Below are 21736 nucleotides of genomic sequence, written 5' to 3' on the forward strand. Positions count from 1 at the left end.
TGAACCCACAAACAGCTGTAACAGATTTAAATTTAAAGAGATACTAGGTATATTCACGATGAGGTGAAATCTGAGCCCCTACTCAGTTGTGGTAGATGTTGGAAGTCAAATCAGCTATCAAGACATCAAGAAAGTCTAGCTGTTGGTCCAGAATTCACAGGAGAATTCAGATACTGCTTGCAGAGATGTCCCAAAGTACTCAGAGGAGATGCGAAATCACAACCAACGCAGAGTATGTCATCTCTTTGCTGCAAGCCTGAGGAAGGGTTGCGTGGGAAACATGAGGTTCACTTAGCTCCTTCACCCCTGTCAGCCTGTGAAATCAAACTGTTAAACCACTGGGGCAAAGTCACAAACCTTGACACCCTCAACACATAGATTAAATCCCAGTGATTCGTATTAATCTAAGCTGAGATCATTACATGCACTGAACAGGGGGAAAAAAACATAATGTCAGTAAGAATCCCCTGGGTCTGTGGCCCGGTGATCATGTCTGATGGCTTTGACTGACAAGGAGAAATGTGTAGACAGACCTTCGTCATGCTTCCACCATTTGAACTGGAAGTGACCATGATCATCCATGGTTGTGGTAAGACCCAGAGCATAGGAGAATATGTGCATGGAGACACCTCACAGTGTGGGGAGATCGAGTCCATTGTTCTTATGGCAGGGAGCATGGCCGCAGGAATAGTAGCTGAGAACTACATCCTGATCCATCCATAGGCTGAGAAAGACAATGGTGAGCAACACTGAGCCAGCTTGGGCTTTTGAAACCCAGTGACACATTTCCACCAACAAGGTCGCACCTCCTAATTCTTCTAATCCTAGCAAACAGTTCCAGTCCCTGGTGAAGGCATTCAACTAAATAAGCCTATAGGGTTTATTATTATTCAAATCATCACACCTTCATATGTATCCTTAAATTGATAAGAAAACTTTAAAAGATGATTTCATTTAATTGCATTTTGTTTGTTGCTATATTTATTTTGTAAAGAATTTATGCAGTATTATGTATGAACTAAGCCCATCACTAAATCCTACAATACAATTACTGTCCTTTAGAGTCAGGGGTACGGTTTAAATGTCTGTGTTAAGTCATCTTAAGGTAGTGTGAACATTAGATACCTAGTCACTTTTTTCAAAGGTCAAAGGAGTCCTTCAGTCTGAAGACTAGGAACCAGCTCTCTGTGTTGATGCAAGAAGGCTTATTTTAAAACACTATTTTTTTTCACCTTCTACCTGTCATGGTTTATATTATTGTCAACTTGACAGGATTTAGAGTTACCTTGAGTTGGAAACCAGCTTCCACAAGGATCCCATTTACCAGGCTAGGAGCATGGGGATTAGAAAAATAAGTAAAGAGAATGAAGAGGTGAGTGAAAATATCAAACAGAAACAATAGATAGTATTGGGAAGGAGATCCAGTGAATACTGAAATCACTGGCATTTAATTTCCATTTGCTTAAATACTCCGACCCCAAAAGGTAAGTGTAAGATAAAAATTGCATTAATATTATACAAGGAATGAACAGACCAGTTGAAGGATTATGGCTACATTCTTAGTTAAACATTCTGTTGCCAAAACAAGACAAGTAATGCTTACACCCTAGACCAAAACATTCTGTAAGCAAACTACTCCCTGGACAGAATCCATAGTTCTCTCCCTAGGGGAGTTGGAACCTAGTTGGATCTTTAGACTTTCGTTTGAGGTAAAAACAAATCTACTTCTTAATACCTAAAATGCCAGGTCTGGATATTAGCCATACCTGTTATTTGAACTGTTACCAAGAACCCTGAAGGAACAGAAGTAAATTCCAACTCTCTGACCTTTAGTCAAGGTTGAATGGACCCATTCCTGTGGGCCCTGTCGAGAACAAATCTCAGGGCAAGTCAATGAGAGACTTCCTAATTATATTAATTGAGATGAGAAACCCAAACTACTGTTAGGCAGCCACATTCCATGGGTTAGAGTCCCAGAATGCATTAAAGCAGCAAAGAAGCTAAATGTAGGTATTCATTATTCTGTGCTCCCTAATTTAAGACACAATGTCTTTCTGATGCTATGCCCTTCCTGTTGTGAAGAACATTATTCCCTCACTGTGGTGATATTTTGTTTGTGCTGTGGCAAATAAAGTTTGCCTGAAGATCAGAGTTTGGAGTGAGCTACTCCTTGCCCATAGAGGCCACAGGCAGTGATGACACACACCTTTAATCCCATCACTAGAGAGATAGAAGCAGATAGATCTCTGAGTTCAAGGCCACCCTGGGCTACAGGAGATTGAATCAATCTAAAAGAAAAGCAGAGCTCATACCTTCCATCTCAGCACTAGAGAGGTGGAGACAGGAGTGATATGGGCAGAGAGAGGAATATAAGGTAGGAGGAGACAGGAGCCCAGGGTATTTAGTCTGAGGATTCATATAACAGGATCTTACCTACTTTAGTCTGAGGATTTAGTAGAGATAAAAAGTCTCTTTAGTGTCCGGCTCCTTTATTTCTCTGATCTTTCAGCATTTACCCTGATATCTGACTCCAGCATTTCTGTTATTAAGACCAATTAGAATTCATGCTATACCTCAAACTGTGATTCAAAGCAAATTATCTCTTCTTTAAGTTGCTTTGGGTCAGGTATTTTGTCACAGCACTGGGGAAAGTAATTAATACAGCTCAAATCTCTATTTTGTGCTACTCCCCAGGAATCTTCAGTATAGATTAATAATTCAGATGAAGCCTTTTTCCAGTAGCTGTCCTATCTTTTCATACTGTTTTGGCATCTCAGATTTTATCTGATGCTAAACCCACAGTCTTCCTGTAATGAGACTGTCTAGAGTCTCTATGCCATTCCCTTTTGTGCTATGCCTAATTTTTACCTTGGCTTTGGCTCCCTTCTGGCCAAGAATGCTTAACCAAAGGAGCCTTCCTGAGAACAGAAATGTCGCCTATGTGGGCAGAAAGCAGCAGATTCACAAGGCACCAGGAAGGCATCAAAAATGTAAAAGGGCTCAAGATTTCTAATTAAAGAAGGGAGAAACTCACTTGATATCTCTGGGAAGACTGCTCTTTACTAAGGAGAAACAATGGAGCAATAGATCTTTGGGAGAAGTGGTGTGTGTGTGTGTGTGTGTGTGTGTGTGTGTGTGTGTGTGTGTCGGGGAAGGGGGAACTGGAGGGTGTGGAGAAAAAGGAGACTGTGGTCAAGATGTATTCTGTGGGAGAAGGAAAAAAAGGCAGGGGTGGGGGAGCTGCCCTTCAATTTCAATGCAGTTTTGCCTTCTCTAATTAATAATAGAAACTGAATGAAATCATATCGCAAAGGTGTGGCAAACAAGGACTAAGGAGTTTATGGAAGGATTTTTATTTTAAAAGTTCCCTATCATTTGAGCTATTAAAGTCTGACCAAGGAAACGATTAAGGTCATTAAGATTTGCACAGTGAAAATGTCAACCTCCATTTTTCTTATTGAAAATACAAATATATTCTTTTCATGTTTTTTTTTACATAGCTGCTGACATTGAAAATAATGATTGCACTCAACACGTATTTAAATTTTTGTCATTGAAATTTGGCTAACAAAGACTTGGAAATATTTAAAAGAATAAAACTGCAGGGAACAGAAGAAATGGTCTGTCAGTTATGTGGGCTTTCTAGTCCCTATGAGGCCAATTTGAAAATAATAGAGGAATAACAGAGAAAATAATAATAATGATGATAATGATAATAATGAAGTAACTATCATTTATAGGACTTTCCTAGACTGGCAACTCTACTAAGAATGTCTTCCTCCCTCATTTGAAAGTTCTTATTGAGCACTACCCCGTATGGGAGGCACTGAGACACATCAGAGGGAAAAAACTGATATTTTCTGACTTTGTGTGGAGTTTAGAGTTGGTTCAAAACCAAGATTGGGGAGGGGCTGTTATCTAGGAAGAAGAGATGAATATAATGTATCTTGCAATCATAAAAAATTTTCCAAGGTCATATACTTTATTAATAATGGAACAGAGGTTAGAAGTGAACCAGCCTGGTTTAATAACAAGTCTACAGAGTTATTTCATGTTTGGTTGATGGTTACCCACCCAGCTAGGTAGAGTAAGACTGCCTACTATACACAACACCCAATTCTATTCCAAGAATTCCTGTCTCAATCCCATTGTGTGAATCTAAAGCAGGATCCTCAAAACAAAAACCAATATCTACATGAAAAGGAAGATTATTTTCTGCTCACTTGCTTTCAAACCATTCTAGATTAATCCGTATGAGAAAACAGGGCACAAAGAATTTGAGAGTTGCTTTTATATTAACTCAAAGATCTCAGGAGCATGGAGGAGAACCCCACAAAGATCAGAGCAAAATCTTGACGAAGGAAATAAATGAAATGTGTGGAAACTGTCAATCATATTTCCTTTTGAACAGGTCTGTTATTAATTTGAACTAAAGTCACAGTAGGTAGAAATAGCATAGAAGAAAAAATCCTATTTATTCAGAATTGTCCAACAGCAAATTTTATAAACAGCTTCAGAGTGTAGCTGAATCATCTTCTCTTAAAATCCAGGGACATTTAGCTAAATTTGGGCTCTCTACCTCAAACTACCTGTGCTGTCCAACGGGATATAAAATGTTGTCCCTTATAAGATTTGTATAGATTTTTTCCAGGAGAGACATAAAAAGAGAAATGATTTCTCAATAGTTTGCCTAGCCCAAAGAAAGAATTTCCTCATGTCCTTCTTTTTCTAAAAACAATGGATATAATTATTTGATTTCTAATTTGATGGGTAAAACTTTACTAGAACTAGATAACACAAATAAGTTATTTCTAAGTTTTGAAGATTCCTGATTGAAGAACCACAATCACAATGCTCACCCTTCCATTGTTTTGCTGGGTAGTCATTATTACAAAACCCTCACTGATGCTTCAGGGCAGATGTACCCAACTCTCCCATGCGGTACTATTATGGTTGAGTTTTTATCAACTTCACACAAGCTGCAGTTTTGTGGAAAGAGGAACCTTAATTTTTAAAATGCCTTCATAAATTGGCCTGTAGACAAGTGAGTAGAACATTTTTTTTGGTTAATGATTGATGTGGGAGGGCCCACCACATTGGGGTAATGCTACTCATAGGCATGTTGTCCTGAATTGTAAAGAAAACAATCTGAGAAAGCCGTGAGAAACAAATCAGTAAACTGATCCTCTTTGGATTCTGTTCTAGCTCTTTCCTCCAAGTTTCTGCTTTGAGCTTCTGCAATGACTTCCCTCAGTGATAGAGTGTAGCCTGAGACTTGTAGGTAGGTAGATAGATAGATAGATAGATAGATAGATAGATAGATAGATAGATGATAGATAGATAGATAGATAGATAGATAGATAGATAGATAGATAGATAGATAGAAATAGATAAACTCTTTCCTCCCCAAGCTGTTCTTGATCACTGTCTCTATCAAATCAGTAGAAACCCTTAGACTGGTGCTAAGTTCTTGTGGGTTGGGACTAAGCAAAAAAAAAAAAAAAACCTGAAGGACCAAGTCCTAGGTAAATATAGATCCCTGTTCATGAAAGAAATGCCTACTTAGACTTTACTCTAGATAACTCACCAGGTAAAGTATGAAATGATAAATCAAGTTACTTCTAGATTAATGAACATGTGCCTTTGATGTGGACTCCCTCTGTATACTGTGAATACCACTGGGTAATAAAGAAGCTGTTTGGGGCCTGTGATAGGGTAGAGCTAGGCAGGGAAAACTAAACTGAATTCTGGGAGAAAGAAGGAGGAGTCAAGGAGAAACCATGTAGCACCGACAGAGAAAGACGCTGGAACTTTACCTGGTAAGCCACAGCCTCATGGTGATATACAGATTAATGGAGATGGGTTAATTTAAGATATGAGTTAGCCAGAAATATGCTTAATCTATTGGCCAAATAGTATTGCAAATAATATGGTTTCTGTGTGATTATTTTGGGGATGAGCAACTGGGAACAAACAAATGGCCTCTTACAACATGCCTTTTTCTAGAATTGTAGTACCAATAAAACCTAGCACTCCAGCACAGGTGATGAATGACCGGTGCTAGCTACAGTTATGTCTTATCATAAAATTAGAAGTAAAGTGAAGCTGGCCTCCCACTGCTAAGATAAAGTAGATAATTACTGAGAAAAATTGAAGATCTCTTCTAGTTCATTTCCATCTTCCTGTTTTAGCCTGAGGAGACAGACAGATCACAGAGGCACTCTGTGTAGTAGATTAAAGTCAGATCTGGGGAAAGATTCAGAATTCTTCCTCTCAGTTGTATAATCTTGAGCACATCCCTTGGCACTTCTGAAAGTAGGGCTTCCATCTGATATCCAGCTCATGAAGTTACTGTGATAGAAAAGTGAACATCTCAAAGTTGGTATAAAGTAATCACTGTTCTCTCTTCCTCTCGCCTCTCTGTCTGTCTATCTCTCTCTGTGTCTGTCTCTGGCTCTTTCTGGCTCTGACTCTAGACAGCAATGAAATATTGAGCATGAGCCAATCTCTCATCTGTTATTTGTTAAACGCAGTGAATTCAGGACTCAAAGACATTTGATATTTCTCCAATGTGATGTGACAGGAATCAACTTTGAGATTGGAGAGAGCTAAAATCTTTTGGGTTTGTTTTTTCACTCATTGTTTTAAGCCAAATTACATATTCTCTTGTTTCTTGCTTTTCTTCTCTAGAATATGCCTGTTATCATGACTTTTACTCTATTGATGTGTTAGGAACTTCAGTGAGAAACCATGGACATGACCTTCGAACAAGTAGACAGCAGTGACTTTTGTGTGTGTGTGAAAAAATACAGCATTGTTTTGGTAATAAATTATATGTCTGAGAACTATTTATGAAGTATAAACAGGTCTGAGCAGTAGGGGAATGCAGATAATGGTGATAACAAGTGATGAGGTAGGGATGTGGATGGGTAGGGCTCTGATAAGAGAACTCTGAGTCATTCAGAAACTGCCCTATGGTATGATGGTACCCATGCATTTGCCTATATGCAGAACATATCGTATGTACTGCTCAGATACAAAGCATCTGCTATACACCATGAACTCGGTTGAAAACATAGCAGTCTCAACTCGGTTTTCATCCTTAGAGCTGATAATCCCACTAACTAGGAAAATGGGCATGAGCATCAGGAAAGAAGAGTTAGACAGGGAGTATTATATAAGACTAGAAGACTTATGTGATTCTGGGCATGTTAGGCCAGTTGAGTGGACAGTTCTCTTGTCAAGTGGCCCTCCTGTGTGCCCCATCAAAGGCCATAGTCAATAAACCAGGTTTGGCAACATGGGATTGCCAATAATTGAATTCATACAGATTAAGTGTATTACCCTTTACTAATTATAAGACCTTATACAGAGCAGGCAGAGTTGGGATTTCTATATGTCCAAAACCAATCAATTCCCCTTACAATCAAATACCACTTGAACCAAATCTCACTTAAAACTTCCCAAGTCATTTGGGCTTTATAGCAATCCATACCCATCTTATTTTCTTCTTTCCTTCCCTTTTTTCTTTTTCTCCCTCATTGTCTTCCTCCCTCTCTTTTCCTTCTCTTCCTCCTTTTCATTCCCAGATGGCATTTATGCAGATCAATCAGGCCTCAAACTCAGCATCTTCCTACCTCAATCTCTCAAGTACTTGGATTACAGATGTACACAGACATTACTAGTATCTTCAACTTCTTATAAAAACAATAGTAACACTATAGCCCCAACCTGTGATGTCTCCTAATGTTACCTGCACCCTTAGGAGTTTTCTTTCTAAGTTCAGTCACGTCACATTAAGGGTCATAGATTCAATATATGACTGTGGGTTCAATAATAAGACTAATCGAGAGAGCATTACAAGGCAGTCTACAGTTAGAAACAACCCCCAGGTGAAAGTTTTCCATGTCTTCCTAATATTAGTTCATGCCATAACTTTGAAGTTTATAAATTAATTTTGGATATTAGAAGTGATATAAGTGTGGCAGAAGAGTATGTTCAGCAGTTGAGAACATTTGCTGCTCTACCAGAGGATCTTGAGTTCTGTTCCCATCACCCATGTCAGGCACCTATCACTTGAATCTCCAGCTCCTGGAGATCACAACACCACCCTCTAGCCTCTGTGGACACCTACACATATACCATATGCACACAGATGCACAGATATACACATAAAAAATTAAATAAACATTTCTTTAAATGTCAGAGTTTTGGGGCTAGGGAGATAAATCAGGAAAGTGTTTATCATATAAACTCAAGGGCCCAAATTGTATTCCCAGCACCAAGGATAAAGATAAAAGCAACTAGGCAGTGGCAGCACACACCTTTAATCCAAGAACTCTGGAGGCAGAGACAGGCAGATCTCTGTGAGTTGGAGGCCAGCCTACTCTAGAGAGCGAGTTCAATGATAGGCTCCAAAACCTACAGAAAAACCCTATCTCAGAAAAAAAGAGATAAAAGCATTCTTGTGCATGATTATAATTTCAGAGATGAGGAGGAATAAACAAGAGAATCTCTTGGTTTACTGACCAGTCACTGTAGCTTAATTGGTTACTCTAAATCCCATTAAGAGACCCTAGTTGAAAAACAGGTGGTAATGACTCCCACATACATGAAACACACAGACATCCACACATGAACATATTTTTATCTCCCAGATATGGTTTCAAATTTCTCTGGACTTGATAAAACTGCACTTTTCACACCTACAGTAACCTAAGTAAGTAGTCCTATTTCCACTGACCACATCACACTAGCCATGCTTTGCTTAGACTTTTATTGCATTATCCTAGTAATCTAACATCACCGCTTCTACCGTCAGTGTCTCCTACTATCCTGATTTATACAGACTTGGGATAGGTTGATAGTCTTCTGAAGCAGTATAATATTAATAGAAAGGATAAGATAGAAATATCAAAGAAAAGGGAAAAAACAGATTTGATGGTTTGTAAAAGTGGGGACAGAAATCAGATTACTTGCTTAATCTCCCTATTCTACACTTTATATGCTTTGGAAAGGGAGACAAAAGACACTGATCTGGCCATTAGGAAGAGCTTCTGTAGCTCTGATGGTGTTATCCCAAGGAACATATAAGTTTCCTGACTCATGTTTTGATACATGTCTGCTTGGCATCTATCAGACTTCCTCCTTTTCCAGGGTAGAATCTGACAGTTAAGCTAGCATGACACACTTGTCCTCCAGCCTAGGACTGATGAATGGAGCCTTTGATAGTGACATGTTCCTTGTAACACAGACCTCAGCAGGCATCTTACCTGCAGAGAATCACCAGCAGCCATGTTTTAACTGCATAAGCAGTTCAAATTTATTAAGAATTTGCAAAAAAAGCTATTCTGAAGCCCTTATCTAGTCCCTGCCTCTGTTCCTCTCTGTATCTCCATATATATACACACACACATACAGTCATGTATATGCATAATTTGCTTCTATATGCATTTTGATATGTCTTTTTTACAATATTAGTTTCTACTGCATTGGAAATTAAGAAGCTGAACATTGTTTTGCCTGAGAATATCCCAATTTTCCAAGTAAGTATTTAACAATGGTTAAGTTTCTGGAGATACTTTGGAGTCTTTTATCCTTCATGGTTTTCCTAACCATAGCACTGAATAATAGAAACTCTCAAGTTATAAGAAACATGAAAGAGACCACGTGTGTTCTTGTTGCTGCTCTGCTTAACATTTTGAAGTGAAATTTTTACTTTCATGAGTTCCTGTTATGTCCTACGAATATGTCAAGAGGTCAAAACACACCCCAGATATCCGAAAAGCATTCTCAGACCACCTTGTTGTTCATTGTCTTTGAATCCTCAGTTTCCAGGTGCTTCAACTTCTCACTCTAACTGACATTTCCCAATTGATAGGAAAAAGAAGCCGATGGAGCTAGTTTCATTCACATCATTATGATAAGAACATTGTGTTTTCAGAAACTGGCCTTCATTGACGCAAATTATTTTCTATTGGTGAGGATAGAGGTGATATATAGAAATGAACTAGAAGCAGAAAATAGTAGAACGAGGAAAGATATTGAAAACTGCCACCTAAACATGGACCCCCTGCCTCTATAATCAGGTCTCTGAAACTGTGGCCACTTTTCACGTATTTCCTCCCTCTCTCCAGATGTAGATCAAAAGCATCATCAAAATATATAAAATTGAACAATGTTTTCCCATTTGTGAAAATCAATAGCTTGCAAATAACTGTCTTTCATTGATGTGAAGGTGGAGTAATAGATTGCATAAGAGAATGGGAAACCAGATGGCTCGTCTCAAAGTACTGCTCTCATGAATAGCTCTACTCAGGTTCCCATTTGCATCCAGCATTCAGCCTAATATATGGTCTTAGAAGGAGACTTCTGGGGTCAATGATTGTCAGTTATGGTGACTGACCCCTGTGTCATGGATATATGTCTCCATCCTAAACACCACTCTGAAACTACACGCATGCACACACACACTAGATTTGAATGTTGCCCTGCCAGCACCAAACACCTGCAGCAGAAGTTTTCAAAGCCTGTCACCCTTACTCTGTGTGTTCCACCAAGCCATTTATCTGTTAGACATCTGTAAGTGTAAGTCCATAAAAATCCTCTAAAACACATAGAGTTTTAATAAGAGTTTTCCTGTCACAGCAGCCATTAAGGTAAAAGGACAACGATGGAAGAGAGACAAGACAGCTCATGCCAGGGGCAGCTCATACAAATACAGTGTGGCCATTGCTAGGGTTTAAGTGTGAACACTAGAAAATATACATTGGAAACCCAGCCTTCTCAATTAAATGTTAATAGTATTTGGGGGTCTATGGTCTCTGGGAGATAGGATTAAATAAAACCACACATGGTAACCGCATAATGGCACTGGGGGCTTTATATCCAGAGAGCAGAGTCATGCTGACTCTGTCTCATCCTGTAATACCCAGTGTCAATAATGAGACCCTTGTCCATTGTCCACATGCTAGTACCACGTTCTTGGACATGGACTTACCAGAACTGTGAGCCACATAAGCCTCTCTTCCTTGTAAAATTTCAGGTGTGTGGCAGTCAGTTATAGTGCCAGAAAATGGACTTTGGCATGCCAGTTTAAGGAAAAGGAATGTACGGCTGCCTTCTCCCCTTTTCCATAATATCTAAGCAGTAATCTTATATTCACACCACACCACCATCTAAGGGCGATTTAAATCATTGATAGAGACAGTGGGTTGGGGAAAAGTCCAAATTCTGATGTCTTGTCAAAGAGAAACTCTCTTAATGATCAATTTTCGTCTTCAAATAGATTGCTTTTTCGCTGAGCAGGAGTCTGTGCAGTAGCCCTCATTTCATGCCCTGTAGCCCCAGTGGAAGCTTGTCTTCCCTTGCCCATTACATTTCCCTGTATTAAGCTGACAATTTTCACAAGAGTACCTCCTGCCAATTGTTAATGAGAAATAGCCTTGACGTTTGCAGATTGAATTTTGTAAATTGGTTTTATTGAAATGGATCATGAAATACAAAAAGAAAAAAAAATTAAGAATGTCCTTAAAGGCTAGAAGCTAGCTCATCATCTTGCTTTGACTGGGCAACTGAGCTTTGGACCTGGACATGGAACACATGGCTTGTGGTTCCCTTCACCCATCAACCTCAACGACAATTCTGATGTTCATGCAGAGAGCTGAGTATTTTCCAGGTATTTTGGGAATTAATTACTTGTAGGACAGCCCGTAAATAAGGTGCAAAAGACATCACTACAGAGAAAGTTATTGTCATCACCCTTACAGAAGGACCCTGTTCTTTCAAAGAGGTGATTCCAATGAACTCCGTGTAAGGCTGAGCCTAACTCTTTTCAGCTTTCATTAGTCACCATTTCATGCTTATGAAAAAGTCAAGTTTATTTTTCTACTATTGCTTTTTTTTCCTTACAAAGAAAGGTCAAGTGTGGGGGAGTGAAATTTTACAAACAGAAATTTAAATTGTTCTAGCATATCTTATTTTGTAGCTGGTATCTCTTATTTTTCTTCAAAAAAGAAATGATTTACAGAACAATATTTAACACTCAACATCACATCCTTCTGATGTACTCTGACAGGAAAGCTTCTTCCTATCTAGATGCATACTCTGCTTTATCTTACCACCATTTTCTCAAGGTTCTGTTGCTGTGAAATGTATGAAACAAATTAGTGTGCCCTGAACAGCACTCAACGGGTACTTTAGCAGACTTAACTATACCATAATCACAACCCAACAGGGTAATAATTAATGTTTTTTTAATGACTAGGGAAACTGAGTCTCGGAGCGATCATATGGTTTGTACAGGGTCAGATAGATACTGAGTTGTCAGTCCAGGAGCTGGGAATCAGCAGGTACTCTGATACTAGTCCTGTAGTGTCTGTGAGGCTGTTGGAACTTCTGTCCTGTGCACTCCTGGAAGGAGCATGTTAAGATACAGCCTCAACCCTCTTGTTTAGCAACCTGTTGGTACTCTTTGGCTTAATCTTCCCTGAGATGCTGTTTAACGCTTTGGGATTTACCTTCGCACGCTGTCCCTCTGCATTCAGCCTTCGCAGCTCTCCTGTCCTTTATGCTCTATACTTACCACTATCCATTTAAAGCCTGTTTTAAAGTTTCTTCCCTTAATAATATCTCTCTAACCCATTCTTTCTCTCCCAGTATCCCCCATGCCCCTGGTCCCTCTTGTTAGTTTGTTTCCTCACTCCCTTTAAGCCAGTGGTTCTCAACCTATGGGTCATGACCCCTTTGGGGGATTGAATGATTCTTTCACAGGGGTTGCCTGAAGCCGTCAGAAAACACAGATATTTACATTACAATTCATAACAGTAGCAAAATTACAGTGATGAAGTAGCAATGAAAATAATGTCATGGTTGGGGGTCACCACAACATGAGGAACTATATTAAAGGGTCACCTGCTTTAAGCCCACCCCCACGTCTTGGCATTGAATATTTTGAAAAAAAACCTAAAAGATTTGATTTAAGATGTTCTTGCCGTAAAGAATGATATGTGCACTAAGTGGTGCGTGTGCTAAATAACCCAACTTGATAATTATACATGCATCAAAATGTCAAATTACACCCAAGAAACAAAACATAGCTGTAAGTCTTGTGTATTCATTAAAATGAATTAAATATGACTAAAAGAGTAGAAATTGAAGTTTTTGCTTACAGAACAGGCCTCTGATTTCTAAAGAACAGAGTAGATGCTGCCCTGACTTCCACCTGTTGGAAAGTAGCCACCATCTTTCTCATCCTTCTCCAGCCATTTAATTAGGAAGGCACCTATAAGAAATAAGGCTGACATAAATTCGATTTTCTACCTTCTCCTGAGGAAAAACCTTGACTAGACTACATTCATGAAAATATTGTATTATTTCAATAATAATGGAGAGAAAGAGGAGAGAGAAGTCCTGCTTCCAGGATTCTAGAAAGTCTGCCAGCATGGGGAATGGATAATTCTACTCTTTGAAGACACATGTGAAGTCGCACATATCCACAGATGCCCATAGGTGCTGCTTTCCTCCTGTTACCTATGAGGAATATATGTTGGTTTTTTTTCCCCACTAATGTAATGTAACTCTACATGACACTGGTGATTCCCGGCATGCCCACTTAGATAAGACCATGTCTCTGTTGGCCAATTGTTCACTAATGATTAGATAAGAAAAAAGAAAATGGAGAAATAGCTAGCTAACATTCCATATGTATAATGGCAAAGTTTCAAATGGCCTCCATCCTGCAGGGAGCAACACTTTGCCAAACTCAGTGAAGTATTAGCAATCCCATAATGAGGACCCCAGCTGTCAGTCACAGAAAATAGTAAAGACAGGAACAGAACATTTTCAGCAATTCAGTTAAATATTTCCAGAATGTGCTGGCCAAAGCCTGCTCAGCATCATTGCATCCTGCAAAGGGTCCTGTTTTCAAACCGTCCTCATTGCTAACGGCCTCCTGAATAGCATTCTTACTGATGTCCAGCATTGAATGCTGGTGGAGTGCTGTAGTCAACAGGTTAAATCCTGGAGTGAGGCACATGATGCTTTACCTGATATGTGAAAGGTAACATACTGGAACTCCCGTCCTGCAAGATGAGGGCAAATGTTGTGTCACTTGGGTTCAAGGACAGGTATGTAAGGGGATGACAATATCTTCCTCTGAAATGACAGCTTTCATATCTTAGTGTGGGGATGTTCTCAAAGTCACAATCCTCAAGATACCTGGAAAATATTCATCCCTTTACATACAGATCAAAGTGGTTAGTGAGCAAGAGGAGTGAAAAGAACCATAAGCCATGTGTGTTAAGTCCAGACCCAAAGTTCAATTTCCCAGTCAAAGCAAGATACTGAGTTGGCTTCTAGCCTTTAGGGAAATCATATTTTCCCCTCCATATTTCTTGATATCATTTCTTACTTCCAATAAAACCAATTCAAAAATTAAATAATCCAAAATAAATTCAGCAACTTTTAGGGTGGTAAAGCAAGTTATGTTACTGTTAGTAATGAGGAAATATGGATGCTTAAGTTTATTTCTTTATTTTCCACAATCAAATACAACGTTACACCAATGCGGTTAAGTACATACATACATATGCATATTATATATACATGTATTATGTGCATATGTATATGTGATGTTAATTGATCATATCATCTGATCACTTTCTCTTTTTTGTATTTTATTTCCCTAATGGATAAAAACATTGACTTTTTATTATTTTTTTTGGTTGTTGTACTTCTTTTGGAAACTTTCTTTTTTTAAAGTTCAAAACAAGGAAAACTTTATAAACATGTATAGTCTAGGGATTTATAAAGAACTAGGAAAACTAAAGAAAAAACAGCAAAATGATTACCTTAGTTTCTACAGAGGAGCATGTATGGGGCTCTTGGGCAAGTTGATAGATAAGTAATGTTCCCACATGCTCGTTTACAATTTGTTATCGTGTGCATCTAAATTTTGTAATTTTCTGTATGGATGTTATATGTTACATTGATCCTCCCCCAGGGTCCCCATGCTAGGGTGCTCAATCATGCTACACGGACATGTGCTCAACTATGTTCATAGCAGCTTTATTTGCCATAGCTTGAACCTGGAAACAACCTAAATGCCCCTCAACCGAGGAATGGATAAGGAAAATGTACATTTGCACAATGGAGTACTACACACCAGAAAAAAAATAATGACATCTTGAATTTTGCAGAAAAATCGATGGAGCTAGAAAACATTATTTTGAGTGAGGCAAACCAGACACAAAAAGACAGTTATCACAGGTACTCACTCATAGGTGGTTTTTAAACATAAAGCAAAGAAAAACCGGCCCACAAATCACAATCCCAGAGAACTTAGACAACAATGAGGACACCATGAGAGACTTACGTAGATCTACATGGGAAGTAGAAAAAAACAAGATCTCCTGGGAAATTGGAAAATTTTGTTTAGTTTATTTGCCTATTTAGTGACTGAATGATTTCTTCTTATTATCTTCAACTTTAAAATTCTTTGCATATTCTATAAATTAATCCCTTGTCCAGTGATAGCCATCAAGTTTTCCCACATTCTCCAGCGTATATGCATTGCATGAAACTATGTACTTCGACATGATGTGACAAGCATGTGGCATCTTAATATTTTGATATTACACTATATGATCTCTGTTGTCCCCTGGCTCGGTCCCTTTCCTCTTCCCAATTAGTCGCCTTCTATTTCCATGTCTTTTAAAAAATCTTAGTTATGACTATGAAAGAAAATGTGATATTTGTCTTTCCAAGTGGCAAATTTAATTAAACATGATGGTCTCTGGTAGCCTCGATCGACCTGAAAGTGGCATTACTTTATTCTCGATGCCTCAGTAATACTCCACACTGTATACATTTTCTTTATCCATTAACCCTTTGGCAGTTAACTGGACTGAGTCTGACTTAGCTATCATAAACAGTGTTTCGGTAACGATGGCCGCACAGATGGCTGTATACAAGAGTGGCATGTTTAAACCATACAGTAGCTAGGTTTTGAGGTGTTGTGTGGTTATTCGTACAGATCCCATACGGAGTGAAGTAAGCTTACAACCTTAACAACAGTGTAAAGAAAGTGTTGCTTTCACCCCACATCCCTGCCAGCAGTTGCTATTTGTTTTCTTGATGCCAGCCATTCTAACAATCTCAATGTGGCTTGAGCAGATACTATGTGTTGTCACAATTGCAGTGTGTTCATATGTGCGATTGTCCTGTTTGGTCAGGAAAACGTTTCCTTGTAGATCTCCACCACCTCTGTCTCTTTTAATCCCACTCTCCCACGAAGATTGCTGAGCCTTGGGGGCAGAGGGGTGTATTATAGGCCATTTAGGTTGAACACACAGTCTCTTATCTTCTCCATGCTGAACAGCTACAGGTCTCTGTAAAAACTGCCATCTACTACAAAACTAAGCTTTTCTGATGATGGTGGAGAAATATGCTAATCTATGGGTATAACAGTAAGTCATTAAGAGTCATTTAGCAGAGTCATAGCAGTTGGTTCACCCATTGTGCCTATGCCTTCCCTAGTGATACTTTCTTGGATAGGTAATATTGACAGATAGGGATTTCATTTTGTGAAGTGGGATATGAATCCAATCACAAAGTGATTGGTCACCCCCACAGTGTTCCTGCCACTGTTACACTGGTGAACATGTCTGTAAGGTCAGGCATTCTTATTGTAGCTTACAGAGTTTACTGCTAGATAAGATTGGTGGTTACTTTTATCTTCTGGTAGTATACCTAACAACTTTTAAGCACTATAAAATCTTGCAGTAGAAATGACACTTTCACGTTGGTCCCAGATTTCTCCAAGTTTCGTGACTCAAGTAAGCGGTATCTTCAGCAATAGGGCCTTACCTTCAAGTCCTGGCAGGTAACCAAAAACAACATCAATAGTTTGTAATGTTTAGTTGTCTTTGAAAACCCACTGGACAACATCTCAAGCACAGTTAACCCATTCATGGTACTAGAGTTTTATCTGTTAGCATGGGGTGCCTAGTCTAGTTAGAGTCTTATCCCAGCTACAGGTTAGCTCTGTCTAAACTCTTTGTCTGTGTCTAGGTGCATATGTTAGGGAGATTCTACAGTGGTAGATTTCTGTGTGACTTTCTCAGAAGGTCGTTAGTGTTCTTATCTCTGTCCACAGTTCTCTTACCTGCCCTCCTGTCCCCCACTCTATTTAACACTTCCCATCCTATTACTTCCCTTTCCTTTCTCTGTCACTGCTGTGTGTCTCCTATACTTTGTGAAATGCCCCCCTCCCACATGGCCATTTACTAGTTTCCTAACCTCTGTCAATAGTTCAGATAAAATATACATACCCAAAGATTCTAATCGAAGACCCATATAGAAGATATAACCAATATAACCTGCTTTTTGTTTCTCTTGCTGTTCATGGCTCATTCGCTCCTCTCAGTATGATTGTTTCCAGCTCCATCCATTTACAAATTTTATTTTCCTTAAAAGCTGAGTAATATTGTGTTTTATAAAAATATAACATAATATACCACATTTTTGTTACCCATTCATGAGCTGATAAATATCTAGGCTGCTTCTATTAACTGACGATTGTGAACACAGCAGCAATGAACATGGATGGGCAATTATCTTTGTCATAGTATGTAAAGTCCTTTGGGTAAATGCCCAAAGTACTATATCTGGAATTTGTGGTGGACTATTTTTGGCATTTTGAGTTCATAGTGACTGCAGCACTTTGCCCTCCCACCAGTCATGAAAGAGTATTACTCATTCCACATATCCAATCCAGCATAGTCACCGTTGTTTCCCAACTGTGCCATTTTGGTTGGGGTGAAGATGAAATACTAAACTAGATCTTTGTTGTTGTTCTTTGACATATTTATTTATTTTATGCATAAGAGTATTCTGTATGTATATCTGTGTACCACATGCATGCCTGGTATCTGTGCCGTTTGAAGGGGTGTACCAAATCCCCCGGAACTGAAGCTATGGCTGGATATAAGACAACATGTGGGTGCTGGGAACTGAAACTAGGTCTTCTGTAAGGGTTTTAATCTCCATTACTGGATGTCTAAAGTTGTTGGACATTTTCTTACATGTTTTTCAGCCATTTGAGTGCCATCTTTTAAGAATTCTCTAATTAGTTCCATGACCAGTTTTTAAAATTTATCAATTCTTCCTGTTACCAGAGTCCTATTAAGAGAGCTTCTGTCTTTGCTTATATGTTAAAGTGTTTCATTACATTTTCCTCTGATGACTTCAAAGTTTCAAATGTTATATAAAAGTATTTGGTCCATTTTGAATTGAATTTTTTACTGGCAGAAAAGGGAGTGAGAGAGATCTACTTTGAATCTTCTATATATGAATATCCAATTTCTCCATCACCAATTGTTGAGGAAGCTTTCTATTCTCAAAAAATAAATTTGGCTATTTTTCCCCCAATACAGATTTGTGCCTTCATAACCTAATTGCCTGACACTAAACTCTCTCTTAAATATTCCACCTCTTCCCATCATAACCACACTGGAGACCAAAGTTCTAGCACACAATCCCTTGAGAGAACCACTCATACAATATACAAACTCTAATAGTCATTTCACTTGTAATTGCATTTTGTGGTTTACTTGATGTTGGGAAGGTTACTCAACCTAATTTTACCTAAATACTGGCAATTATTTGCACTTAGCCATTATCCTCATTCTAAGTAGGAAACAACTTGAAACATGAACTAGCTGACCTGTGATGAGTGTCTAACAAATGTTAACTGTCAAAAATATCTTTTGGTAGCCATGTTTGTGAACAGGTTGTACTTAAATATTAGGAATATATGTATCTACACATTTATAACAACACACACACACACATATATATATATATATATGTAAACAATTAATAAAAAAGGGGTCATTAATTTGAAAGAGCAAGAGGTACATAGGTCAATTTTGGGGAAGGAGGAAAAGATATACTTATATTAAAATCTCAAAATATAAAATAATACATTTTAAAACAACTTTTGAAAAATGTGTTTTGAAAAGCAGTGTAATCTTATTTCTATAGCAGGAAAAACATTTATCCTTCCTAGTTCATATTTGTAAGTAGTGATTTGTTTTCTAGCCATTCCCTTGAGTTCTCTGAGCTCTAATGAATCTGAGAGGCATATGAGAAACATACACAAATAGTTTTACTTGCATGACTGATACATGATTTCCATAGTATGAGAACCTTCCTATTTAATGCCAAGAAATTCTGAGTCGCTGTTATTGAAGCTGAAAGTATAGAAACCTACTCTGTCACAGTCAGTTTCAATGAAAACTACAATTTATGATAAGTCCCATAAAACCTGCTTAATTCAACATTTATGAGAGACGTTGAAGATAAATGAAAGGTATAGAAATAGAAACCCATCTAATCAGTCATTTTGTCAAGAATAAAGGACAAGAATGATAGGAATTCAGGCAGACTATATGTGCATATAAATAATCTACTAGAAGTAAATGATTAAATTTTTTTATAAATGTAACCAAGATAGTCTTAGGTCTATAATATAAAACTCAATTCATGAGTACTTTTCGTGGAAATCAAGATGTACTTTTTAACCAAGGCACAGTTTAGCAAAGCCAAGGTTAAAGTTTAGGGAAGTAGGATCCATACCCACATGCATTTCTCACAACAAGAGTAAAAACTATCAAGAAAGCTGACTGCACAAGACTCTTGTAAATTGCCTCCTTTTCCTTTAATTAGCATGATGAGTTGCTACATTTACTTAAGCCCCCAGAGGATGTTATATAGTTGTGCCTTGTTAAAGTGAGCTAATACTGAAGTTTAAAAACTGTCTTTGCAAAGAAGTAATTCTGAAGAGGAAGCAGACAAGCCATAGGCACAACCTTTTGGGATGTCCAAGTTTTAACTCCATAGATGGACTAGGTGCAGAAATGATTTAAAGCACATCAGAGGATGGTATAGATCCTAGAAAAAAAAACTTATAACACTTAATAGAAGGGCCACATGCATCTGTAGAATTTTGTGTCCTTGAAGAACTTAGAACTAACCCTTATTATATAGAGAGAAATGGTTTTGTATATGTTCTTCCCTTAAATAAAATAAGAGATAGTGGTGTCTGTCCACTTGATCATGTTTCTTTCATGGAAAGGGGATTGGCCATTTCAGATGTAGATTAATTCCCCTGATACACTAAAAACCATTGCTTCCATATATAAATACTGTAGTGAGGAGGTGAGCTGTATTCCTGCCATCCAGCTCCCGGGGGCCTGGCTAGCTTATAGTGATGGGACAAGCAGGCCTGCTTTTCGCCCTGCCTGGCTCCCGCATGGCTAGCTTTATACCCAAAATAACAACACACAAATTGTATTCATTTAAACACTGCCTGGCCCATCAGTTTCAGCCTCTTACTGGCTAACTCTCACATCTTGACTAACCCATTTCTAATAATCTGTGTACCACCATGAAGTGGTGGCTTACCGGGAAAGATTTAGCATGTCTGACCTGGTGGCTGGCTCCATGGCGTCTGTATGAGGCATCTGCCTCATTGCCTTCTACCCAGCATCATGTTCTGTTTACTCCACCTAACCTAATTTTCTGTTCTATCAAAGGGCCAAGGCAGTGTCTTTATTAACCAATGAAAGTAACATAGACAGAAGGCCCACCTACATCAAAATACTCCTAAAGTTAAGATGCATGCCACCTAAAATGCTAGATATCATTCTGTGATGTCAGTAGATGAATAAAGGAAGCCAGACAATACCTGTGCGAAGCCTCTGAGTGATGAACATCTAAAGATGTTTCCACTTACTGTGCTGTCTGGAAATTAATAATATATTAATTAACAAATAAAATAATAAAAATGAGTTTTACAGTATATCAAACATGTCAACCCCCAAAGAGATGATAATTATTCCCAAAGAGGCTTGGTATTTTGAAATGCTTTAAACAATAACCACTACTGGGCTAGTTGCCCTGATAGAAATAAACGCTGTAGTATGCACTGAGTATCCTCTAACTGTATGTGTCAGAAGCAGCTTATGCAGAGATATTACTAGGATTATTCACAATATTCTCATGCATTATGAGAATTCATGGTATTGCTAATGTTACTGCTATTTTAAATGTATAATTGCATGGTGATTTCTTTTTCTTTTTACTATAGTCACAGAATTGTGTAGCAATTATCATTTCAGAACATTTCCACCATTCCAGGAAGAAGCATCTTGCTTATTAGCAGTCACTGCTCATCATTCCCACCTCAACCCCATAGCCCTCAGCAAACATTAATCTATTTTCTGTCTCTGTTCATTGGCCTATTCAGGAAATTTAATATAAATGGAATTATTCAATATGAGGACTAGCTTCTTACATTTGCAGTGTTTTTAGTATCATTTGTGTTCTACATTATTCTGTTTCATTATGGGAGAATATTCTGTTGTGGAGGAGCGCCTACTGAGAGTGTTCATGAATCCCCTGCTTCATGGAAATCTGAGTTCTGTCCACATTTAACTTATTGTAAACAATGCTGCTGGGGAAATGTGTAAGCCTGTGTGATATGTGTTCTCTCTTGTCTGGCATATAAATCAGTAAGTGGAATTGTCAGGCCAAGGGTAAATAATGTTGTGCTAAACTTTTGCAGTACTGAGAACTATTTTCTTAAATGGTTACACCGTTTCCATTCCCACAAAGTATGTGTAGGTTACTCTAATTTCTCTGCACCACTTGACTTTTTGATTTACGATATCTT

Source organism: Microtus pennsylvanicus, chromosome 8, assembly GCF_037038515.1.
Source record: "Microtus pennsylvanicus isolate mMicPen1 chromosome 8, mMicPen1.hap1, whole genome shotgun sequence".
NCBI classification, from domain to species: Eukaryota; Metazoa; Chordata; class Mammalia; order Rodentia; family Cricetidae; genus Microtus; species Microtus pennsylvanicus.